This window comes from Triticum aestivum, chromosome 5D, assembly GCF_018294505.1.
Source record: "Triticum aestivum cultivar Chinese Spring chromosome 5D, IWGSC CS RefSeq v2.1, whole genome shotgun sequence".
NCBI classification, from domain to species: Eukaryota; Viridiplantae; Streptophyta; class Magnoliopsida; order Poales; family Poaceae; genus Triticum; species Triticum aestivum.
The window spans coordinates 522,329,512-522,357,245 of NC_057808.1; positions in this window are offsets into that span (position 1 = coordinate 522,329,512).

Consider the following 27,734-nt stretch of genomic DNA (forward strand, 5'->3'; position numbering starts at 1 on the left):
CTCTAAAGACCAACATCTTCGTATGGCAGTTGCTACAAATCGCTTGCCCACGGGTGTAGAGGTGGCTAAACGCCAAAGCCCCAACAAAGGCATGTTCCCCCTTTGTGCAGTTCTAGAATCTAGGACTAACATTCTCTTCGCCTATCCCATGGCCCACTTCTTATGGAGCTTTTGTCTCCGAGCCTTGGGACCTTCCTAATAGGCGTCACACCTTGGCGAGTTCCTAGAAGCACAAGCAAACCATACCGGTAAGGGGAGGCGCCTCTTCTCTTTGGTGTTTTCCGCGATGACCTGGACCTTACGAATTATTTGTAATAAAATGGTTATCGAGCGGGTCTTTCTTTAGCGTGTCTTTGACTCTGTGTTTAATTTTTTTTGTTTTTCTATTGTAGTGACACTCGTTGTGTAGGCAGTGGGATAGGGCTCTGCTGGACGACATACCCGAGGATCTTCTTGTGGAAGTGATACGTCTCCAACGCTCTAGAATTTCTGAAGTATTCATGCTAAATTTACATTAGTTCTGTATAGTTTTGGTGCACTTTTATATTTTTCATGGTCTAACATATTAATCTAGTGCCCAGTGCCAGCTCCTGTTTTTTTTGCCTATTTTCTTGTTTCGCAGAAAAAGCATACCAAACAAAGTCCAAACGTGATAAAAATTTACAGTGGTTTTGTTTGGAACATAAGAGACCCCCGAAGCTTCGTGGAAGGCCCAAAAGACCCACAACGATGCCACACGCTCACATGGTGCGCCCTATGGGGCCGGGAGGGCCATCTGAGCTTGTGGGGCCCTCATAACTCCTTTGTCGTGATACCAATGCTGAAATTCCTATAAATCTAGAAACCCTCGAAAGTTAAACAAGATGAGTTTTTTCGCCGTTGTAAGCCTCTGTTCCGAAGAGATCTCATCCGGAGCCCTGTTACGACACCCTGATGATGTCGCTTGAACTACGTCGGTATTTCCCCAAAGTGGAAGGGATGATGCAGCACAACTACGGTAGGTATTTCCCTCAGTTATGAAACGAAGGTATCAATCTAGTAGGAGAACCAAGTGATACGTCTCCAACGTATCTATAATTTTTGATTGTTCCATGCTATTATATTATCCATCTAGGATGTTTTATATGCATTTATATGCTATTTTATATGATTTTTGGGACTAACCTATTAACCTAGAGCCCATTGCCAGTTTCTGTTTTTTCCTTGTTTTTGAGTATCGCAGAAAAGGAAAACCAAACGAAGTCCAATTGACCTGAAATTTCACGGAGATTATTTTTGGACCAGAAGAAGCCCACAGAGCATCGAAGATGGGCCAGAAGAGTCCCGAGGCACCCACGAGGGTGGGGGCGCGCCCTACCCCCTGGAGAGTGATTTTAGGTTGATTCTTTTTGCAGAAGATTAATAGACAAATTCCTCAGGTCCACCAATTTATTTCAGAATTTTTGGAGTTACAGAAGTATTCAAATTATACATATTACTACAGACTATTCTATTTTTGATAGATTCTGTTTTCATTGTGTTGTTTGCTTATTTGGATGAACCTATGAGTAGTATCGGAGGGTATGAACCATAGAGAAGTTGGAATACATTAGATATTACACCAATATGAATTTGGAATGAGTTCACAACAGTAACTAAGTGGTGGTTTTATTTTCTTATACTAACGGAGCTTACGAGTTTTCTGCTGAGTTTTGTGTTGTGAAGTTTCCAAGTTTTGGGTAAAGATTCGATGGACTATGGAATAAGGAGTGGAAAGAGCCTAAGCTTGGGGATGCCCAAGGCACCCCAAGGTAATATTCAAGGACAACCAAGAGCCTAAGCTTGGGGATGCCCCTGATGGCATCCCCTCTTTCGTCTTCGTTCATCGGTAACTTTACTTGGAGCTATATTTTTATTCACCACATGATATGTGTTTTGCTTGGAGCGTCATTTTCTTTTCATTTGTTTTGCTTGCTGTTTGAATAAAAGCTCAAGATCTGAAATTCTTAAATGTTACAGAGTCTTCACATAGTTACATAATTATTCAACTAATCATTGATCTTCACTTATATCTTTTGGAGTAGTTTGTCATTTGCTCTAGTGCTTCACTTATATCTTTTAGAGCACGGTGGTGGTTTTATTTTGAAGAAATAGATGAACTCTCATGCTTCACTTATATTATTTTGAGGGTCCTAAACAGCATGGTAATTTGCTTTGGTTATGAAATTAGTCCTAATATGATGGGCATCCATGATGGGTATAATAAAAACTTTCATATAAAGTGCACTAAATACTATGTGAAGTTTGATACTTGATAATGTTTTTGAGATATGAAGATGGTGATATTAGAGTCGTGCTAGTTGAGTAATTGTGAAATTGAGAAATACTTGTCTTGAGGTTTGCAAGTCCCGTAGCATGCACGTATGGTAGACGTTGTGTGACAAATTTGAAGCATGAGGTGTTCTTTGATTGCCTTCCTTATGAGTGGCGGTCGGGGACGAGCGATGGTCTTTTCCTACCAATCTACCCCCCTAGGAGCATGCGCGTAGTGCTTGGTTTTGATGAATTGTAGATTTTTGTATAAGTATGTGAGTTCTTTATGACTAATGTTGAGTCCATGGATTATACGCACTCTCACCTTTCCAACATTGCTAGCCTCTATGGTACCGTGCATTGCCCTTTCTCACCTTGAGAGTTGGTGCAAACTTCGCCGGTGCATCCAACCCCCGTGATATGAAATGCTCTATCACACATAAACCTCCTTATATCTTCCTCAAAACAGCCACCATACCTACCTACTATGGCATTTCCATAGCCATTCTGAGATATATTGCCATGCAACTTTCCACCGTTTCATTTATTATGACATGCTTCATCATTGTCATATTGCCTTGCATGATCATGTAGTTGACATTGTATTTGTGGCAAAGCCACCATGCATAATTTCTCGTACATGTCACTGTTGATTCATTGCCTATCCCGGTACACCGCCGGAGGCATTCATATAGAGTCATACTTTGTTCTAGTATCGAGTTGTAATCTTTGAGTTGTAAATAAATAAAAGTGTCATGATCATCATTAATAGAGCATTGTCCCAAAAAAAGAGAAAGGCCAAAAAAAGAAAGGCCAAATAAAAATAGGAAAAAATGAAATAAAAAAGATAAAAGGGACAATGCTACTATCTTTTTTCCACACTTGTGCTTCAAAGTAGCACCATGATTTTCATGATAGAGAGTCTCTTATTTTGTCACATTCATATACTAGTGGGAATTTTTCATATAGAACTTGGCTTGTATATTCCAACAATGGGCTTCCTCAATTCGTGAGCAAGCAAGTTGGATGCACACCCACTTAGTTTCTTTTGTTGAGCTTTCATACATTTATAGCTCTAGTGCATCCGTTGCATGGCAATCCCTAATCCCCGCATTGACATCAATTGATGGGCATCTCCATAGCCCGTTGATTAGCCGCGTCGACGTGAGACTTTCTCCTTTTTTGTCTTCTCCACACAACCTCCATCATCATATTCTATTCCAACCATAGTGCTATGTCCATGGCTCGCGCTCATGTATTGCGTGATAGTTGAAAAAGTTTGAGAATACTAAAGTACGAAACAATTGCTTGGCTTGTCATCGGGGTTGTGCATGATGAGAGCATTTTCTGTGACGAAAATGAAGCATGGCCAAACTATATGATTTTGTAGGATGAGCTTTCTTTGGCTATGTTATATCAAGAAGACATAATTTCTTGGTTAGTATGCTTGAAGTATTATTATTTTTATCTCAATATTAAACTTTTGTCTTGAATTCTATGGATCTGAATATTCTTGCCACAATAAAGAAAATTACATTGATACATATGTTAGGTAGCATTCCACATCAAAAATTCTGTTTTTATCATTTACCTACACGAGGACAAGCAGGAATTAAGCTTGGGGATGCTTGATACGTCTCCAACGTATCTATAATTTTTGATTGTTCCATGCTATTATATTATCCATCTAGGATGTTTTATTTGCATTTATATGCTATTTTATATGATTTTTGTGACTAACCTATTAACCTAGAGCCCAGTGCCAGTTTCTGTTTTTTCCTTGTTTTTGAGTATCGCAGAAAAGGAAAACTAAATGGAGTCCAATTGACCTGAAATTTCACGGAGATTATTTTTGGACCAAAAGAAGCCCACGAAGCATCGAAGATGGGCCAGAAGAGTCCTGAGGCACCCACGAGGGTGGGGGGGGCGCCCCCCTACCTCATGGCCGCCTCGGAGACCCCCCTGACATGTCCCCGACGCCAAAACCTCTTATATATACAGAAACCCCCAGAACATAACCTAGATCGGGAGTTCCGCCGCCGCAAGCCTCTGTAGCCACCAAAAACCAATCGGGACCCTGTTCCGGCACCCTGCCGGAGGGGGGATCCCTCACCGGTGGCCATCTTCATCATCCCGACGCTCTCCATGACGAGAAGGGAGTAGTTCATCCTCGGGGCTGAGGGTATGTACCAGTAGCTATGTTTGATCTCTCTCTCTCTCTCTCTCTCTCTCTCTCTCTCGTGTTCTTGATTTGGCACGATCTTGATGTATCGCGAGCTTTGCTATTATAGTTGGATCTTAGGATGTTTCTCCACCTCTACTCTCTTGTGATGGATTGAGTTTTCCCTTTGAAGTTATCTTATCGGATTGGGTCTTTAAGGATTTGAGAACACTTGATGTATGTCTTGCATGGGATACCCGTGGTGACCATGGGGTATTCTATTGATTCACTTGATGTATGTTTTGGTGATCAACTTGCGGGTTCCGTGACCTTGGGAATCTATGCATAGGGGTTGGCACACGTTTTCGTCTTGACTCTCTGGTAGAAACTTTGGGGCACTCTTTGAAGTTCTTTGTGTTGGTTGAATAGATGAATCTGAGATTGTGTGATGCATATCGTATAATCATACCCACGGATACTTGTGGTGACATTGGAGTATCTAGGTGACATTAGGGTTTTGGTTGATTTGTGTCTTAAGGTGTTATTCTAGTATGAACTCTAGGATAGATCGAATGGAAAGAATAGCTTCGTGCTATTTTACTACGGACTCTTGAATAGATCGATCAGAAAGGATAACTTTGAGGTGGTTTCGTACCCTACCATAATCTCTTCGTTTGTTCTCCGCTATTAGTGACTTTGGAGTGACTCTTTGTTGTATGTTGAGGGATAGTTATATGATCCAATTATGTTATTATTGTTGAGAGAACTTGCACTAGTGAAAGTATGAACCCTAGGCCTTGTTTCAACGCATTGCAATACCGTTTGTGCTCACTTTTATCATTAGTTACCTTGCTGTTTTTTATAATTTCAGATTATAAAAACCTATATCTACCATCCATATTGCACGTGTATCACCATCTCTTCGCCGAACTAGTGCACCTATACAATTTACCATTGTATTGGGTGTATTGGGGACACAAGAGACTCTTTGTTATTTGGTTGCAGGGTTGTTTGAGAGAGACCATCTTAAACCTACGCCTCCCACGGATTGATAAACCTTAGGTCATCCACTTGAGGGAAATTTGCTACTGTCCTATAAACCTCTGCACTTGGAGGCCCAACAACGTCTACAAGAAGAAGGTTGCGCAGTAGACATCACCAAGCAACACTATGTAGACGGTACCTGCACACAAAGAAACAATACTTGCAACCCGACGCTTATGAGGGGTTGTCAATCCCTCTACGGGTAACGGCGCGAGAAATTGTCAAGTTGACAGTATAAAAATTGTGATAGATTGGATAAATAGATCTCGATAAAAGGCAAAATAAAATGAGTAATAAAAAAATGCAGCAAGGTATTTTTGGGTTTTTGGCAAAATAGATCTGAAAATAAAAGCAAATAAAAATAGATCTCAAAGCAAATATGGTAAAGAATAGACCCGGGGGCTATAGATTTCACTAGTGGATGATACGTCTCCATCGTATCTATAATTTTTTATTGTTCCATGCCAATATTCTACAACTTTTACATAGTTTTGGAAACTTTTTATACTATTTTTGGGACTAACATATTGATCCAGTGCCCAGTGCCAGTTCCTGTTTGTTGCATGTTTTTTGTTTCGCAAAAAATCCATATCAAATGGAGTCCAAACGGGATAAAAACTGACGGAGATTTTTTTGGAATATATGTGATTTTTGGGAAGAAGAATCAACGTGATACGATGCCCGAGGGGGCCACGAGGCAGGGCGGCGCGCCCTGGGCCCTCATGGCCACCCCGTAAGGCAGTTGGAGCCCTTCTTTCACCGCAAGAAAGCTAATATCCGGATAGAGATCGTGTCCAAAATTCAGCCCAATCGGAGTTATGGATCTCCGGGAATTTAAGAAATGGTGAAAGGGCAGAATCAGGGAGCGCAGAAACAGAGAGACAGATCCAATCTCGGAGGGGCTCTCGCCCCTCCCATGCCATGGAGGCCAAGGACCGGAGGGGAAACCCTTCTCCCATCTAGGGAGAAGGTCAAGGAATAAGAAGAACAAGAAGGGGGCCCCTCTCCCCCTCTCTTCCGGTGGCGCCGGAACATCGCCGGGGCCATCATCATCACCGCAATCTACACCAACAACTTCACCGCGATCATCACCAAATCTTCCCCCCTCTATGCAGCGGTGTAACCCCTCTTTTACCCGCTGTAATATCTACTTAAACATGGTTCTCAATGCTATATATTATTTCCCAATGATGTATGGCTATCGTATGATGTTTGAGTAGATCCATTTTGTCCTATGGGTTAATTGATGATCGTGATTGGTTTGAGTTGCATGTTTTATTATTGGTGCAGTCCTATGGTGCCCTCCGTGTCGCGCAAGTGTGAGGGATTCCCGATGTAGGGTGTTGCAATACATTCATGACTTGCTTATAGTGGGTTGCGTGAGTGACTGAAACACAAACCCGAGTAAGGGGGTTGTTGCGTATGGGATAAAGAGGACTTGATGCTTTAATGCTATGGTTGGGTTTTACCTTAATGATCTTTAGTCGTTGCGGATGCTTGCTAGAGTTCCAATCATAAGTGCATATGATCCGAGAAGAGAAAGTATGTTAGCTTATGCCTCTCCCTGAAATAAAATTGCAATAATGATTATCGGTCTAGTTATCGATTGCCTAGGGACAAATAACTTTCTTGTGACAACAAGCTCTCTACTAAATTAATTTAGTTGTGTCTTCTTCTAAACAGCCCATAGTTTTTATTTACGCACTCTTTATTATCTTGCAAACCTATCCAACAACACCTACAAAGTACTTCTAGTTTCATACTTGTTCTAGGTAAAGCGAACGTCAAGCGTGCGTAGAGTTGTATCGGTGGTCGATAAAACTTGAGGGAATATTTGTTCTATGTTTAGCTCCTCGTTGGGTTCGACACTCTTACTTATCGAAAGAGTCTACAATTGATCCCCTATACTTGTGGGTTATTAGTGGCTTCTCTCGAGAAAACAACACACGATGGGTAAACAAATTACTGTTGGGCAATTGATAGAACATCAAATAATTATGATGATATCCAGGCAATGATCATTATATAGGCATCACGTCCAAGATTAGTAGAGAGACTCCTGCCTTCATCTACTACTATTACTCCACATATCGACTGCTATCCAGCATGCATCTATGTATTAAGTTCATGGAAAACAGAGTAATGCAATAAGAACGATGACATGATGTAGACGAGATCTATTCATGTAGGAATAGCCCCCATCTTGTTATCCTTAATAGCAACGATACATGCGTGTCTTGCTGCCCCTTCTGTCACTGGGAAAGAACACCACACGATCAAACCCATCACAAAGCACCTCTTCCCATGGCAAGAAAAACGGATCTAGTTGGCCTAACTAAACCAAGGATTCGAAGAAGAAATACGAGGCTATAAGTAATCATGCATATAAGAGATCAAAGAAACTTAACCTTCATGGATATAGATCTAATCATAAACTCGAAGTTCATCAGATCCCAACAAACACACCGCAAAAGAGTTACAACAAATAGATCTCCAAGAGACGATTGTATTGAGAATCAAAAAGAGAGAAGAAGCCATCTAGGTACTGCCTACGGACCCATAGGTCTTTGATGAACTACTCACGCATCATCGGAGAGGCACCAATGAGTATGACGAATCCCTCCGTGATGGTGTGTGGATTGGATCTGGTGGTTCTAGAACTTGCGGCGGCTGGAATTGTTTTTCGTCGACTCCCGTTGGGTTTTTGGAATATTGGGGTATTTATAGAGCAAAGAGGCAGTACATGAGGTCACCGAGGGGGGCACAACCCCCCTGGGCGCGCCCTGGTGGGTTGTGCCCACCTCGGGCCTCCCCTCTAGTACTTCTTTGGCCCATGTGGTGTCTTCTGCACTACGGGAATCAGGATCTTTGCCGTCAGCCAGCTCGTTGTCATCAGCCAGCTGATGGCAAAGAAGGTCTTTGCCATCAGCTTACAGGAAATTGACGGCAAAGAAAGAGCTAACGACACAGATCATGTTTGCCGTCCGCTAGTGGACGGCATAGAAGCTTAGCCGTCTGCTAGTAGACGGCAAAGAGTGAGGGTGGCCCACTAACGAGTACCACCTAACGGCCACTTTCTTTGCCGCCCGCTAGCAGACGGCAAAGAAAGTGGCCAACTAACGTCCGTTAGCTAGGCACTTTGCCGTCTGCTAGCAGACGCCAAAGAGCCGTGACCTAAACTAAAAAGCGGCCAGCCCCACCCATCTCTCTCTCTTCCCTCTCTCCCTCCCCTAATCACACCTGTGCCGCCGCCCCGCCTCGCCGCGCCGCCCCGGTGCCCGCCCTGCCGCCCCGGGGCCCCTCTCCTCCACCCCCGCGGCCACCCCTCCCCGGCACCCCAATCCTCCACCCCCGGCCGCCCCGCCGCTTCGGCGCCCCCTCCTCCATCCCAGGCACCCCCTGCCGCGCCTGAAGGTGAGACATCCCTCTTCTTTTTTTTGTTTTTTTAGATTTAGTTTAATTAGGTTAAGTTTAATTTAGGCTTGGTTTAGTTTAGGTTTAGTTTCTATTTTTTAGGTTTAGATTTAGTTTAGTTTAGGTTAAGTTTAGGTTAAGAAGAAAGAATAAAGATGAAAAAAATAAGAAGAAGAAGAAGAGGAGGAAGAAGAAGAGGAGGAGGAGGAGGAGGAAGAGGAAGAAGAAGATTAGGGGTGCATCACCTACGAAACCGGGTTGAGGATCGGGGTCGACCGTGCATCGCCATACCTGAGGGTGCCCGAGGACGAGCGGGTTAGGGGGTTCCTCGGTGTCGATGGAACCCTAAATAGCAAGTATCGTCGGTGCGAGATACATGTGGCCGTCGGTGTCGAACACTACATCCACGTCCCACAAGTGACGCCGGCGTCCGGCGTCCCGCAGCAACAGTTCTCGGCGTCGATGGCGGTCGAACACCATTGCGAATTTGTCTTGCAACCTTTGCGATGACGATTAAGAGCCAAGTGTTGAAACTTGAAACACCCAATCTGACTCAAGTCGGTTTGGTTGTTTGAACTTTCAAAACTTGGCTTTAATCCTCATCGCAAAGGCTGCCAGACAAATTCGCCAAGGTGTTCGACCGTCATCGGCCACCAGAACTATTGTTGCGGGACGCCGGGCGCCGGTGTCACTTGTGGGATGTGGATCTAGTGTTCAACACCGAGCGCCACATGTATCTCGCACCGATTATACTTGCTATTTAGGGTTCCATCGACGCCGAGGAAACCCCTAAACCGCTCGTCCTGTTGTAAATATTTAGTTAGGTTGACGGAAAAACAAAATTGCTATGTTACTCATCTTTTGATTGAAATGTGCAGTTTTTTCGTCACTGCGAGGGTCTATTGTTCAACGAGCTCCGCCCGCGTGGGTGAGCACAAATGACATCTCCTCCTCCCCCCTTAATTTGCTCTGTTCCGGTCTTTGTGCCGATGAAACTTGCTAGTTGTCTTCAATTATCAGTATGCGTGACCACTACGCGTCTCCCGTTCGAAAGGGTTACATCTATAAATATGCATGCATTTGCATATTTATAACCGTGGTTCTTTCGAATTGTCCAACGTTATCCATGGACAGCCCGAGTATGTGGAGATTGGGTTCGTTTTCCCATATGCTCTGCTCCGGATCCGATGCAGAATTTCGTCAGTGCCTCCCTGTTGTTCTCCGGGTACACATCCTCTCTGCTTATTGCCGAGATGTGTATCAGGAGAACAACGGGGAGGTGCTGCCAAATTTTGCGTCGGATCCGGAGCAAAGCATGGGAAAACGAATCCAATCTACACATACTCGGGTGGCATTAGGACATATCTTTACCTATTAGTGTCTAGGTTGCATGGACGTAATAAAAGTGACAAACTCCATTAACTGATGAATATATACATGTTGATTTATATATATATTTCCTATGTGTCTAATAGCTAGGCAAGATGAGTGATCGTGTGTGGATGTACGCCGGTCACACTAGTCAGAAAGACATGACCATTGAATGGTTAACAAAAACCAAGGGGTTTCTGAGAGCCGCATTTGCAAATGGCCAAAGGACAACATGGTGCCCCTGTGCCAGGTGCAACAATTGGCACAAGAGGACAGAGGATGAAAAGGGCAAACACCTGTAGAAGAGGGGTTTTACGCCAGATTATACGGTGTGGACATTTCATGGCGAGTCTGTCCAATGTGCCAGAGCTGAGGTGCTTCATCATCGCACCGGCGAGCATGGTACCGGGATGCAAGACATGGTGCAAGACTTTGATGATGCTCGGGACTCGGACGATGAGATGGAGGAATCTACAAAGGCCTTCAATGAAATGTTGGAGTCTTCAAAACGTCCTCTCCACGAGCACACTGAGCTTTGTCAGTTGGATGCCATCTCACAAATAATGGCTCTGAAGGCTCAATTCAACTTGGGCAGAGAATGCTACGATGCAATGATGACAGTATTTGGACGTTTTCTACCCAAAGGCCATGTACTACCTGCAAACCTGTACCAGTCAGAAAAAATCCTACGTGCTCTTAAGATGCCCTATGAGAAGATACATACCTCTGAGAAAGGATGTGCCTTATTTAGGCTTAAGTATGCGGACTTGAACTATTGTCCCATTTGCAAGTCATCCAGGTATGTTGTGGTAGACAATGGTATGGGTGAGAAGATGCAGACCAAAATCCCCATTAATGTTCTTCGGTATACGCCAATTGTACCAGGACTTCAACGTATTTTCATGGTTGAAGAGACGGCTAGCCAGATGACATGGCACAAAGCAGGCAAAAGAACCCAACTAGATGCAGATGGGAAGCTGATGATGGTGCACACATCGGACGGTGAAGCATGGAAGCGCTTCGATGCATTCCATGATGACAGAGCGGCAGATCCGAGGCATCCTCGAGTCGGCATCAGCACGGATGGTTTCAGTGTGTTTGGTCTGATGGCAGCCCAATACAGTTGTTGGCTCGTATTTGTCTTTCCAGTCAATCTCCCCCTCGGTCAGATTATGCAAAGAAAAAACATTTTCCCGACGTTGGTAATTCCAGGGCCCAACTATCCGGGGAAGAATATGAATGTGTACATGCAGCCGCTAAAGGACGAATTGCAAGAAGCCTGGGATAATGGGTTCAAGACATACGGCGCCTTTAGCAAACGAAACTTCATAATGCGTGTCTGGTACATGTACTCGACGCATGACTTGCCGGCGTATGCGCTATTCGTTGGCTGGTGTGTGCATGGAAGGTTCCCGTGCCGCACATGCAAGGGAGCTCTTGAATTTCGTTGGCTTCAGGGCGGTCGCAAGTTTTCTTGCTTCGGCATGCATAGACAATTCCTGGATCCTCGCCATAGGTTCAGGAAAGACAAGAAGAACTTCATCAAAGGTAGAGTTGTCAAAAATTCTGCACTACCTGCGTTGACAAGCCAAGAGACCCTGGATCAGTTAAATGCTCTCGAGCCGGATCCAGAGCGTCCAGGGTATTTCAAGGGGTATAATTCAAAACACGCCTAGACTCACAAGACATGCTTGTGGGATCTTCCTTACTTCAAAGACCTCCTTTGCCCCAGGACCGGCCCTGTGTTTCGGGAGGCCCTAGGCGGACTCGACGACATGGGCCCCCCTATATCCTTATACCATATATATGTGTATGCGTGTGTGACTGTGCGTGATACATAAACATATATATATATAACTTATTAAGAGTAAATTTGAACCACAAATCTTTAGTCTAAAATTTGACTATAATAATTCGACCGACTCCATCGACAACAATAATAACCAAATTCGAACTAACTCGATCGATAATACTAAAAAGATAGTAAAATGAAACTAACATGACATGATTACCTCAAATAAGAACCAAAATTTATTTGCTCCCCTATACTTGCACCATCTTCATTAACCTCAACATATTCTCATGCTCAGGATTAGTTTCTTGCCCTTGTTTTTCACTGACATCAATATTGCTTGACGATGTAAAATACTTATTCAAAGAACCCTTGGTTGAATTTTCAGATCACTTTCTTTCTTTTTTCTCCTTTTTTCAGCACCCAACAATTGCTTCTTCTTAGGCAACATGGCAGGCTAATATCCTAAAATCATGAAGAAAAGAGGAAAACAAAATTTTAAGAATTTATACATCGGATGATTGGACCCCTAGACATGTACATAGAATGACAAAAAATCGAAAGGTTGAATTAGAAAATTATACATTAAAATTTTAAAACTTCGTGCATACGGAAATTGGAGGATGAATATGGATGGATAGTTGAATACGCATACTAAATAAAGAATAAAATAAACTACTGAATATGTCAAATTAGGGTTTGGGGGGATGAATCAGGCCACATGGATGGAAAGTTCAAATGTACTGAGACTACTATGGTGCCCTCACGGTCGGTGATAAGATCACGGGAGAGCTTCGTTGGAGACTTGCAGTTGGCCAAGTAGCGGCCTAGCGGACAACGAACTTGTCGGAATCCGGATGTATATGTATTGCTTAGGACTACCTAGCCGGATGCCTGATGGCGGGGCTGCCGGACTACCGTGCGGGTGCGGCGCGCGCAGCGGCGACAACCAGCGGCGGCCAAGGTGACTCAGGCAAGGGCGAGGCAGCGAGGCGCCGAGCGAGCAGGCCGACGGTTTATGGTCGACGAACCGACGAGACGAAGGAAAAGGAGCAGCCGTGCGTGGCATTTGGCGTGACTGACACGCGTGACGCTTCGCTAATCGATCGCAAGCTATCTGATGGGCCTAGCCCATCTCGTTTCTTTTTTATATATTTTTTACATATATTTTGCTGGGCTATAGTATATATATGTACTACATCATGGGCCCCTCGCTCCCCCGCCTGGGCCCTAGGCCGTTGCCCCAGTGGCCATACGCCAGGGCCGACCCTGCTTTGCCCACACAACATCGACGTGATGCACACTGAGAGGAATATCGCCGAGGCACTTTTTGGTACATTGTTCGGCATAGATGGGAAGTCAAAGGATAATACTAAGGCTAGAGCTGATCTGGAGGTGCTATGTCATAGACCATTACAAAACAAGCAACCACCGAAAGGAAAGCAGAACTGGACAAAGCCAAAAGCATGGTTTAATCTTGGAAGGCCAGCTATGAGGGAAATTATCTTGTGGGTGCAAAAGGAGTTGATGTTCCCGATGGGTATGCGGCGAATCTAAAGAGGGGAGCGAGTCTTGATAAATTGAAGATATTTGGTCTCAGTAGTCACGATTGGCACATATGGATTGAGCGGGTAATGCCGGTGATGTTGCGCGGCTTCATCCCTGTGGATGAATGGCTAGTACTGGCAGAGCTGAGCTAGTTCTTCCGTGTTCTTTGTGCGAAAGAACTATCGCCCGGCCTGCTAGAAGAAATGGAAGAGTTGGCGCTGGAGTTGATCTGCAAGTTAGAGAAGATCTTTCGGCCGGGCTTCTTTAATCCAATGCAGCACTTGATTTTGCATCTCCCAACCGAGGCAAGATTGGGGGGGCGTGCAAAATCGTTGGTGCTACGCAACTGAGAGGATGCAGAAGATGCTACGAGCAAAATGTAAAAATAAACATAGAATTGAAGCATCGATGGCTGAGGCATTCATTACTGAGGAGGCGGCAAACTTCGTGACAGCACACTATGAAGCCAAAAATCATCATTTGCATAATCCGAAGCCTCGGTACAATGCTGATGACCCTAAAAAGGGTGGATCCAACCTCAGCCTATTCAAAGGGAATCTCGCACCAGCCGGTGCTTCTAATTCCTTAACGTTGGATTTCGAAGAATGGCAGATCATTTCATTGTATATCCTCACCAACCTAACACAAGTGCGGCCGTACATCAAGTAAGTTCTTACATTGTTTCGCAACTTCTAATTCCTTTGAACTGCTCTTATTCTCGGATAAATTTAATACAGTCGATATGTCGCCAAATTCTCGTATAGAGCGGTGATCCAAAAGGATTCCGTCGAAGAGTATGAGCTTCTGGCAAAGCATGGAGGCAGCTATCCTGGTTTCATCTCTTGGTTCAAACAAACGGCAATTTCCATTAGACCATTTCATTTCTTCGTCTAATTTGTGGCTAATGCAACAATCCCTTTCGTATTAAACTTGTAGGCTAATTCATAGTTAATGGATGCCGGATTGAGACAAGTCGCTAATGGTTTTGACTTTAGGGTCCGTTCATTTGACAAATACGACATCAACGAGTATCGCTTTCGTACCTATGGCAAAGAGGTATCTATGGCCGACTGAAAGTCTACAAATTGTTGTGTCTCTGCTATCGGCGAAGGAGATACCGAGTATTATGGAAGAGTTGAAGCAATTTATGAACTTCAATTCTATGGTGCAAACCCACCAAACGTTGTAGTGTTCAAATGTTATTGGTTCCAGCCGAAGGAGACTAGAAGGACTCATGTACACTTAGGACTAGTGGAAATCAAACAAAGCACCCATTTGGATGTTCCCGATGTCTATATTATGCCTCAACAAGCAACCTAAGTTTTCTATCTACCGTGGGCGTGTCAAAGTGAGCCAAATCTCAATGGTTGGGATGTCGTTTATGAAGTGCCGCCACGTGTTAGACCACCTCCCCCCAATGAAGAGGATTATGAACCTCACATTAACGCAGACACATATGAAGGAGAATTCTTCCAAGAAACACGTCTTTCCAAAAAAATGGTTCAAGAACCACTCTAGTTCACCCTAGAACATTGAAGTAGATAGCGACAGTGAACCCGACTTCACCCCTGTGCCGGAACAAGAAGAGCCTGAACTAGAAGAGGTTACTGCTGCGGATGACCTGTCAATGCTTGACTGATTACGTAAAGGTGGCCTTCCACATGATGATGCATTTATTAATGATGATGATGATGAGCACGTCATTACCGATAGTGATGATGATGATGCATTTATTGATCCCGGAGCATTTATTGAACCCGACGATCCAGATTATTATTAGGTATTCAATTTTTTATGTTGTACTTGATTTATATAGTTACTTGTATGATTGTATGATTTATATAGTTACTTGTATAATTTTCTTACTTTGTATGGTTGTTTCTTATACATAGTGCCATGGTCTTGATGTCCGTCCCCGTCGGCCCTCGCCCGCTTTATGATTCAGATGTGGTAAATTCTCTTTCATAACTATTTGTTGCATTTTGCATTTATGACAATTATGGCCATCAAGTTGGCATAAAGATATTTTAATCTAGGAGGTATGTGAAACGGAATTTGAAACCGACCCTCTTGTCGAGAAGTTAAATTTAGTTGAATAATAAAATGAGTATTTGAAAGAAAAAATTAAAGGATTGAAGAAGAGAAGATGACATTGGAGTTGTATGCTGCTGATGTCGTCGATGATCACAAGATGAAGATGAATGCAATGCGCTTGAAGATGGATGCAATGCGCTTGAAGATTAAGAAGATTAGAAAATATGCCGTTGATAATGAGGCTTGATATCATTATGCCGCTGGATCAATTCTTACCTTAGTTGTGATCTTCATCGCATTTGTTGTGATGAGGGTATGTTTTCTCTAGTGTTTTGCTTAACAAATGCATACTTAGCTTACTTTCCTCCTAAATGGAATAATTACTTAAGTTAGACAAAAAATGGGCTATACTTAGCTTCTTTAGTTCATTTATGACATACTTAGCATACTTAGGTCAAAAATGGCATGATAATCTTTGTTACCTCCAAAATGATATAGACTTAGCTTATTTTTCTCGAAAATGACATAATAACCTTACTATGCTCCAAAATGACCTATTTACCTAGCTTAGCTCTAAAATGACCTACACTTAGCATTTTTACCTAGCTTAGCAATAGAATGGTATTTTTACCTACCTTAGTTAGAAGAAGAAGAAGATAAAGAAGAGGAGAGGAGAAAAAGAAAGAGAAGAAAAAACTCTTCTTCTTCTTCTTGTTCTTCTAACTAGTCTTCTTCTTCTTCTTCTAAGTTTCTTCTTTCCCAATTTGCAGATTTGCTTTAGATGAGGAAGCTTGCGTTGATGGAGTCTACTCTGCTCTTTATGCTTCCTTCTTGTTTTGATTTTGTAGGATGAACAATGTGAAACTTGCTACCTATATATGTGTGTATGGATGAAACCATTGTATGCTTGTTGTTGGATATGTTGGCTAGCTATATATGTTGCATATGGACTTTTGATTTGCTATGTATATGTGTTGGATGATCATATCCATATGGCATGGATATGATTTGGTATGTATATGGTATGCTTGTCGAAAGTATTTTCATATGTATTATAATATATATATATATATATATATCTGTGAAATTGAATGAATTTAAGAAAAAACAGAAAAAAAACAGGGGCTATACAGGCTCTTTGCCGTCTGCTGGCAGACGGCAAAGAGCTTTGCCATCAGCCAGCACACGACAAATATGCCATGTGTCAGCTACCTGTGCAACCTGGGGCAATAGGCTGGCTATTTGGATGCTTTGCCGTCTACTGGCAGACGGCAAAGACCATTGCATCTTTGCCGTCAGCCAGCAGACGGTAAAGAAATCAAATAGGCCAGCCCCCCAGGTGTTGCCACGTGGCCCGCTATGCCATCCGCTGGCAGGCGGCAAATATGCAAAGGTCTTTGCCGTCCGCCAGCTGACGGCAAAACACGCCGTTAACCCCCTAACGGACCTAACATGCAATGTGCGCCGTCCAGGCTCTTTGCCGTCCGCTGGCGAAGTGCCTGATTCATGTAGTGCTGGTCCAAACAAATTCTCCAAAATGTTTTTCTGCGTTTGGACTCCGTTTGGTACTGATGTCAATAGGTTAGTCCCAAAAATGGTATAAAGTTTCTATAAAATGATTGTAAAACATCCAAGAATGATAATATAATAGCATGGGACAATCAAAAATTATAGATACGTTGGAGACGTATCACCTATCGGAGGGAGGAAGTCATCACCGGAGGCCATCTTGATCATCCCCGCCGCGTCTGTGACAAGGAGGGAGTAGTTAACCCTCGAGGCTAAGGGTATGTACCAGTAGCTATCTGTTTGATCTCTCTCCCTCTCTCTCGTGATCTAGATAAGACACAATCTTGATGTACCATCGGCTTTGTTAATATAGATGAATCATCTGGTGTTCTTCCCTCTCTATCTTTGTTGTGATGAATTGAGTCTTGCGCTTTGAAGTTTCGTATGTTGGATTGAATATTTTGGATATGAGATCACTTGATGTGTGTCTTGCTTATGGATACTCGTGGTGATGATACATCCATTTTGCATCTTGTTTTCCTAGTGTTACTTATAGTGTTTTTGGTCATTATTTCACTTTATGATGCAATTCTAATGCCTTTACTCTCATAATTTGCAAGGTCTATATGAAGAGGGAAATTGTGAGCAGTTGGAATTCTGAACCTAAAAGAGCTACAATAGAGATAGCTATTCTGTGGAGCTCCAAATGGCCTGAAACTTCAGGAGGATTTTTTATTAAATATATAAAAATATTAGAATGAAGGGCCACTAGAGGGGGCCACCCAATGTCCACCAAACATCGGGGCGCACCTACCCCTAGGGCGCGCCCTGATGTCTTGTGGGGCCCATAGTAGCCCTCCGGTTCACTCCTACTTTATGAAGCCTTTTGCCCTAGAAAAAAAATAAGAGGATGCTTTTTTGGGACGAAGCGCCGCTGTCTCGAGGCGGGACCTGGGCAGGAGCACTTTTCCTCTCCGGCAGAGCGATTATGCCGGGGATACTTCGATGCCATCGACATCACCAACGTTCCTCTCATCGTTGGAGGACCAATCTTCACCAGTGATGTGTCCAACGTATCTATAATTTATGAAGTATTCATGCTATGTTTACAACAATTTTATATGGTTTTGGTATGATTTGGATGGAACTAACCCGGACTAATGCTGTTTTCAGCAAAACTACCGTGGTGTTGTTTTTTGTGCAAAAATAAAAGTTCTCCAAATGCAACTAAACTTTTTGACAATTTTTTTGGAACAAAAAGGCACTATAAGCTTCATGGGAGGACCAGAAGGTGAAGGAGGTGAGCACAAGACACCTGTGTGGGCCAGGAGGCCCAGGCGTGCCCTGGTGGGCTGTGCCCACCTCGAGGCCCATCTATGCATGATTCCAACGCTGAAAAATCCTATAAATACCAAAAACCCCAGAAATAACCCTAGATCAGAAGTTCCACTGCGGCAAGCCTCTGTAGCCACGAAAAACCAATCTAGACCCTATTCCGGCACCCTGCCGGAGGGGGGTTCATCACCGGAGGCCATCTTCATCATCCCTATGGTCTCCATGATGAGGAGGGAGTAGTCCACCCTCGGGGCTGAGGGTTTGTACCAGTAGCTATGTGTTTAATATCTCTCTCTCTCTCTCTCTTGTGTTCTTGATGGCACAATCTTGATGTATCGCGGGCTTTGTTAATTTAGTTGGATCATATGGTGTTCTCCCTCTCTATCTTGTTGTGATGAATTGAGTTTTCCCTTTGAGATTTTGTTTTATTGGATTGAATACTTTTATGGATTTGAGAGCACTTCATATATGACTTGCATATGAATACCCGTGGTGACAATGGGGTATTATATTGATTCACTTGATATATGTTTTGGCACTCAACTCGCAAATTCCCGAGGTGACATTGGGGTAATCTATGCATAGGGGTTGATGCACGTTTTCGTCCTTGTTTCTCTGGTAGAAATCTTGGGTCACTCTTTGAGGTTCTTTGTGTTGGATTGAGTATTATGAATCTGACATTGTTTGATGTGGTCGACGTCCTGGGAACGGGGGTACCCAGACTTGCCAGCCTGCGGCCCACGGCGTGGCTCCATCATCGGCCTGGTACGGCCCATGTTCAGCAGCAACCACTCAAGACCCTCGCGAGGCGGACGATGCAAGACCCCCTCGGGGGCAGCCTCACTAGGCTGGCTCCCGAGGAGCAGAGATATCAAGGCAGGGGGCACCTCGCGAGGTGCGCGTGACGTGAGCCATGACAACCAAGGCCAGGCAGGCGCCAGCGGGCGCAGTGTACCAGTTTCCTCTTTGGTGCTAAAGGGGCAGGCGCAGGCGAGAAGTCCCGAGGCATCAGTCAAAGGTTTCCATATCGGTGCAACGAGACCAAGACAAGCTGGACGGCAGGACGAGGTTACCATGGATCCCACAGCAGCGTCACCACCAGAGCCTTTGGCAGGTGAAGACCACCTTTTGTCAGGATCACTTGTACTAGTTGTCTTCCTTCAAAATTGGCCGTTGTGGGATCCCTTCCCATCTAGCATTTGGGAAGAGGACCAGGGCCTCTATAAATAGGACTAGCCACCACCATAGGAGGGGACGGATCTGGACGGATCGAACTGATCTGGAGACGGATCTGGACGGATCATTCGGACCACCCTCACACACACTAGCTCGCCGAACTCAAGAACACCTCTCCTCAGGAGGCTGTTCATCCCTTGTACTTGTTCATCCTCAGCCTACAAGGCAATCCACCACACCACACTGGAGTAGGGTATTACACCACAACGGTGGCCCGAACCAGTATAAACTCTCGTGTCTCTTGTTCCTTGGGTTCGGCGAGCTAGGCCTCGAGATCGTTGCGAGAGCGAGCTAGGGAGAGAGAGTTCTTCGTGCGCACCCCAGAGTTCGAACCTCAAGGGTTTGCCGGAACCCAGAATCCGACAGATGTGCATCGTATAATTAACTCATGGATACTTGTGGTGACATTGGAGTATCTAGTTGACATTAGGGTTGGTTGATGCGTATCGTATGGCGTTATTTTAGTACGAAGTCTTGGATAGATCGAACGGAAAGAATAGCTTGGTGTTATTTTAGTACGAACTCTTGAATAGATCGAACGGAAAGAATAACTTTAAGGTGATTTGTACCCTACAAACAATTTATTCTTATGTACTTCGCCAGATAAGAACTTTGGAGTGATTCTTCGTTGCACGTTGAGGGATGGTTATGGGATCCAATTAGATTAGAATTGTTAAGAGATTGCACTAGTGGAAGTACGGACCCTAGGCCTCATTTTCAAGAATTGCAATACCGTTTGTGCTCACTTTTGTTACTTGTTACCTTGCAATTTTTTATTGTTACTATTACAAAAATCAATATCTACAATCGTTACTATACTTGTATCACCATCACTTCGCCGAACTAGTGAACCTATACAAACTACCATTGTATTTGGTGTGTTGGGGACACAAGAGACTCTTTGTTATTTGGTTGCAGGGTTGTTTGAGATAGACCAACTTCGTCCTACGCCTCCCATGGATTGATAAATCTTAGGTCATCCACTTAAGGGAAAATTGCTACTGTCCTACAAAACTCTGCGCTTGGAGGCCCACCACGAGTCTACAAGAATAAACTTGCGTAGTAGACAACAAGCTCTTTTCTGGTGTTGTTTCCGGAGAGGCGAGTGCTTGAAGGTATATCTTTAGATCTTGCAACTTAACCTTTTAGTTTCTTGTTTTATCACAAGTTTGGTTTATAAAAGAAAACTAAAAAATGGAATTGAGGTGGTCTCATATTATTCATCTCTATAATGTCTTTCGTGAAAATGATGGATCGGTAAATTGTGCTCAATTGATAGAAGAAGAATTTAATAAATGTTAGGCACAAAATCCATGAATGATGAGCATGATTGCAATGTTGTTAGTATGAATTCTTTGATTATCCATGATGCTAATGGTATGCAAAGCAACAAGCTTGGGGGTGTTATGTTTGATGAATATGATATTTTTAGTACTGCAAGTTTTGATGAGAAAAATTATTATGATAATAGCATGCCTCCTATTTTTGATGATTACAATGATGAAAGTGGGTTTGAAGAGTGTCAACTTTATGTAAGAATGATCCCACTATTTTGGAGGGTGTCTAATCTTATAATAGTAATTATGAAAGTGCATTTGGAGAGGTCATGACTTTATTTAGTGATGAATCCACTATTTTGGAAGAGGCTTCAATTGATTATGACAACAAAGTTGCTATCTATGATAATTATAGTGATGACATGTATGCTATATTGAATAATGATAACCATGAAATTTGTCATCATGATTTTGATTTTCAATCACATGATAGTTATTTTGTTGAGTTTGCTCTCACCACTATTCATGAGAAGGAATTTGCTTATGTGGAGAGTAAAGAAATTTCTATGTGTGTGGATCAAGAAAAGAATGCTTTATGTGATAGTTATATTGTTGAATTCATTTATGATGCTACTGAAAATTATTATGAGAGAGGAACATATGCTTTTACATATCTCAATAATATCAAGTTCCCTCTCTATGTGTTGAGAATGTTGAAATTATAGTTGTTTTGCCTTCCTGTGCTGGATGATTCTCGCGCCCATAAGTTGTTTGCTCACGAAATCCCTATGCATAGGAAGTGGCTTAGACTTAAATGTGCTAGTCATATGCTTCATGATGCTCCCGTTGTGTTTCAATTTTTTATTTTTACGTGAGCATCATTGAAATCATCGTGCCTAGCTAAAAAGGCATTAAAGAAAAGCGCTTGTTGGGAGACAACCCAACACTTTTACCAAGTGTTTTTGTGTGTTCATGTGATTAAGCTACAGTAGTAATCATTTTTTATAGCTTTTGTTTAAATAACAAATAACACCTTTGGGATAGTGTGGATGATAGTTGACTTGATTCTGTGCAACTGAAACTTTTGCGCCCAGTCCAGGAATTTCTAAAATTTACTGGAACGTGATTTTAATCTGAAATTTTGACATATGATTTATATGAAAATTCCCTATGTTGTCCTAAGTTTTCAGAATTTTTAGAGTTGCATAAGTATGATCACAATTCAGATCATTACAGACTGTTCTGTTTTTGACAGATTATGTTTTCAATGCATACTTTGCTTGTTTCCTACTCTCTATGGCTTATATTGCTTAATATAAATTGTTGAAATGATAAGGTACAGTAGGCATTGTGTGAGAACAGTTATGAATCTAGTATTGACAGTACCAAAGTGAATGATTTCCTCTTTATCATACTAACACATCTCACAAAGTTCCATTGAGTTCTGTGTGATTGAAGTTTTCAAGTTTTGGGTGAGATATCGATATGAGAAGAATAAGGAGTGACAAGACCCTAAGCTTGGGGATGCCCAAGGCACTCCAAGGTAATATTCAAGGAAGATCCAAGAAACTAAGCTTGGGGATGGCCCGGAAGGCATGCCTTCTTTCGTCTTCAACATTATCAGTTGTCGTGGGAATGATTCCGGCAGTAATAAGGGATAGGGTAAAGGAGCATGATCTATCGAGATGCATATGGGTGACACGGTGGTTTTAGCGAGTTCGGGCCTCTTGCGGTGGAGATAACAACCCTACGTCTCGTGCTCCGGAGAGGCTTTGTTTTATCTGAGTATGTATTCGGATATTACAATGAGAGAGAGAGAGAGGAGAACGGATCCCCATGCCAGAGCTAAGTCCTGAGACTAATGGCGAGAGAGTAGAGAGAGAAGAATGAGGGCCTCCCCCTTGAGTCTAGTGGTGGGGGTGGCTTATATAGAGTGCGCCACCCCCTCACCTCCTATGTTACAAAGTGGGGCATTGATGCCATAATGTCAGTCTACTACTAAGATGATGCTTCGAGTGCCTTGTTGACTGTTGGTCTTCGCATATCCGAGTGAGTCATACGACCGAGTGGTCGACTGTCATCCGAGTGGATGGTATGTTGCTTGTCCGAGTGGATAGTATGTCTGTCTGAAATTTATCTAGACCCACATGATGTGTGGACCCCATGCTTTAATATATTTTGACCCTTCGTGGGCCTACCTGTTATGCGTATGCCCAACATTAGCCCCCGAATCGGTTGAGATTTTGCAAAACGAGTTTGTGAAAGACACAATTTGGCCCGAGTGATTACGGAAATACTCGGTGCCTATCATCGTGCTTTCAGACAACCAAGGTTTGAACAAAATCTCAATGGATTCTGGCAGTGTGCTTCCCGACTGATCTGGGGTAAGGGCCCGTGAGGAGCAACTTGGTGACATTCGTTCATCTCTCAGAAGAGGTTAACTCGTGATCTGATTATGGGTGTGTCATTAAATCTGGGCAACAAAATTGATGCATGGACTGCTCTCTCAGAGAGATGCCATTCTTATCCCGGAGGAACGTCAATACGAATTGGTTCTAGATCCAAACTTGTGAGTTTCACGCTTTGAGTCCTAGAAGAAGGCTCAAAACAGGTGCACGGAGGAGCGTTAAACTCACCTTATAGGAACTTTTTTTGGTAGTCGACGGGAGTCTTAAAACTTGTTTGTTTGTTGGTCGTCACTCGGACCGGTCAGGCCGTACCGAGTAGAGATTACCCCAGTGGGGGCACACTAAGTGCACCCACTGGGTGTAGTCCCCAAGACCGCCCTCGACTGGTGGCAGTCAGCGGGGGTCTGAGAGAACTAAAAATCTTCTTAGTAGGTACAGATCAAACTTGTTCCTCTCCGACTCAAAGGTCGAGTAGACAACCAAGGTTTGAACAAAATCTCAATGGGTGTAGTCCACGAGCCTCTGTCGGACTAGATGAGTCTGGGAGAGGGTTTAGGTCTCCTGGTAAACCTCCATGCAGTCGGCACGATAAATATCTTTTAGACTGAAATTGAGTCAATTAGATGGATCTTCAAGCGCTTGGCATGGTAAATAAGCTCAGCCTGGAGCTGAGTTAGTCAGTCTGGTCTTCGTGCACTTGGCACGGTAAATAATCTCAAGCTGGAACTGGGTCAATCAAGCGAAACTTCGTGCGCTCGGCATGACGAATGAATTCGGCCTTGAAACTGCCAACTGTAGAAAAAAGCTGGACACTCCAGGGAGTAAACGTTCCAGCAGTACTTCTTACGTTGACCGTTAGCTTTTGCAGGAAGGGGGTATTTGTAAGAGAACACGTGCTTCCCAACAGATCCGGTTATGTTGACTGCAAGGAAAAACTTGGTGGCACTCGTATGTCTCCCGGAGCAGATAGACTAGTGGTCCGATGTGGATGTGCCATGAAACCCGAGTGGTGAGGCTAGTGTGTTGGCTGACTCTCCGGAGAGAGGCCACTCATTATCCCGGGGGAACACCAGCACATGCCATCTCCGAATCCAAGTTTGTGAAACTCACGCCTTGGAGCCTAGAATAAGGGCCAAGTGTATCCGTAGAGGAGCGTCGTTTTCACCCTTTTGTGGTCCTGAAGATGACTCCAGGTAACGATTTGGGCTATCGACCGAGTGGACGGTGCTACCTTCATAGATATTCGGCGGACCGAGCATGTATGGTCGGAGAAATATTCCTGATGTGATCAACATGTTGATCAAATGGGTGTAACCCCTGAGGGCGGCATAGCCCACGGCTATGCAGCCCCCGAGTGATGCTCGAAAGAGGTAAGCTTGCTACAGAGTGCGATATGAGGTTTGATCATATGAGAAATTTAGCCGTTCCCGTGTTGGGGGTGTAGTGGTCAAGACATGTCCAACTGATGATGTCGCGCGGGGCGGACGAGGGGCGAGGATCTGTACAACCAAGTGACGACGCACAGGGCGGCCGGGTGGTGAAGACGTGCACAACTGAGTGGCGACGCGCGGGGCGGCCGAGTGGTGAAGACATGCACAACCGAGTCGAGACGCGCGGGGCGGCCGAGCGGTGAAGACGTGCACAACCGAGTCAAGACGTGCGGGGCGGCTGAGTGGTGAAGACGTGCACAACCGAGTAGCGGCGCGCGGGGCAGCCGAGTCGGGAAGACGTGCACAACTGAGTGGCGACGCGCGGGGCAGCCGAGTAGTGAAGACGTGCACCACCAATTGGCGATGCGCGGGGCGACCGAGGGGTGAGGATGTGACTAACGGAGTGGCGACGCGCAGGGCGGCCGAGAGGTGACGATGTGAACAACCGAGTGGCGACACGCGGGGCGGCTGAGTAGTGAGGACATGCACAACCAAGTGGCGACGCGCGGGGGTGGCCGAGTGGTGAAGACGTGCACAACCGAGTGGCAACGCGCGGGGAGGCTAAGGCGAAGGCGTGTGCCACCGAACGGCGAAAATGGTCCTCGGAGGAGTTAGTCGGATGCTTTCAAAGCTGATGTCGTGACGATGTCGGTGTAACGTGGTTGCGGTGCGCGAAGACCGATGTGCCAACTGATTCTGAGTAGGAATGAAGATGGCGCGCAAAGCGTGTGAGTGATCATGCAACTTAACGAAGTGGCGGGTCCGAGTGCACTCATTGAAGTGAAGGATCTGACTGGTGTCGAAGTACTCGACCACTCAGGGGAGTGTGATTCTGAATGAGCTGCAACCCCCGAGTGCGGCGTAGCCCCAAGTGTGGCGTAGCCCCCGAGCATACTATAGGCTTCGACCGCGGTCCTGTTGGAACACGATTAATATAGTTCTGAATGGATAAGTTGTAATTCATTGAGTCGGACTCGGGTAAAGGTGAGGAGGAGCTTCCGAGTGATGCTCAAAAGAGGCAAACTCGCAAAGGAGTGAAGTGTGCAGTTTGATTACAAAAGTGACTTATCTGTCTTATGCCTGACGAGGTCTATATCATTGTACGATGAAGATGGTTCCACATTGGTGTTGGCCGGATGTGTTTGAAGTCAACAGAGCGACAAGGTCTGTGTTGTGGTGCGCTAGGACCGATACGGTGACCGAGCCCGAGTAGCGATGAAGTTGGCGCATAGGGCCGTCGAATGATCACGTAACTTGTGTAAGAAAAATAGCACACGCGAACGTAACAATTTCTCGAGGAAATTTGATGTGTGCTGAAATGATTTGTGTAAGTGATACCCATAGACACCCGATGGGTGTGCAAGGGGCTTGCTGGTTCAGAACCAACAAGAGTCTACAAGAGCAAAGGAATTGATCGAACTTGATGAAGTGAATGATCCAACCGGACATGTTAGAGTGCTGGCTCAAATAAAACAGAGGTGTAGTGTTCCGACTGGGTTGCAGCCCCGAGGACTGATGCAAACTCGAAATGAAGAACACATGGTGTTCATGAATGGCATATGCGTTAAAATGGAAGTTGGTCTCTAGAGTCAAATAACCAGTACTAAGCAAGTATGTGAAAATAAGCAACCGAGCGTAGAGGCACAGTCGATGGCGTGGCCCCCTGAGTGAACATGGTTTGTGGATTACGGGATACTCAGGAATGCGAAAATAAGAGAATGTGGTGCATGTAGAATGATTTAGCTGTCTGAAGGCGCGCAGGGTGGCCGAGTAGTGAAGATGTGTTCAACCGATGGCGACGCGCGGGGCGGCCGAGTGGTGAAGATGTGTTCAATCGCTAGCGACGCGCGGGGCGGCCGAGTGGTGATGAGGTGACCAACCGAAAGACGACGCGCGGGGCAGCCGAGTGGTGATGAGGTGACCAACCGAGTGGCGACGCGCGGGGCGGCCGAGTGGTGATGAGGTGACCAACCGAGTGGCGACGCGCGGGGCGGCCGAGTGGTGATGAGGTGACCAACCGAGTGGCGGCGCGCGGGGCGGCCGAGTGGTGATGAGGTGACCAACCAAGTGGCGACGCGCGGGGCGGCCGAGTGGTGATGAGGTGACCAACCGAGTGGCGACGCGCGGCGCGGCCGAGTGGTGATGAGGTGACCAACCGAGTGGCGACGCGCGGGGTGGCCGAGTGGTGATGAGGTGACCAACCGAGTGGCACGCACGGGGGCGGCCGAGTGGTGATGAGGTGACCAACCAAGTGGCGACGCGCGGGGCGGCCGAGTGGTGACGAGGTGACCAACCAAGTGGCGACGCGCGGGGCGGCCGAGTGGTGATGAGGTGACCAACCAAGTGGCGACGCGCGAGGCTGCCGAGTGGTGATGAGGTGACCAACCAAATGGCGACGCGCGGGGCGGCCGAGTGGTGATGAGGTGACCAACTAGGTGGCGACGCGCGTGGCGGCCGAATAGTGATGTGGTGACCAACCAAATGGCGACGCGCGGGGCGACCGAGTAGTGATGAGGTGACCAACCAAGTGGCGACGCGCGGGGCGGCCGAGTGGTGATGAGGTGACCAACCAAGTGGCGACGCGCGGGGCGGCCTAGTGATGAAGACGCATGCAGCGGAGTGACGAGCCGCGGAGCCTCCGAGTGAAGTAGAGACGTCCCGCGGAGTGCGACACGCTGGGCGTCCGAGTGAAGTAGACGCGTCCCGCGGAGTGATGATGCGTGGGGCGTCCGAGTGAAGTAGATGCGTCCCGCGGAGTGGGGACGCGCAGGGCGTCCGAGTGAAGTAGACGCGTCCCGCGAAGTGACGATGCGCGGGGCGTCCGAGCGAAGTAGACGCGTCCCGCGGAGTTGCGACGCGCGGGACGTCCGAGTGAAGTAGACG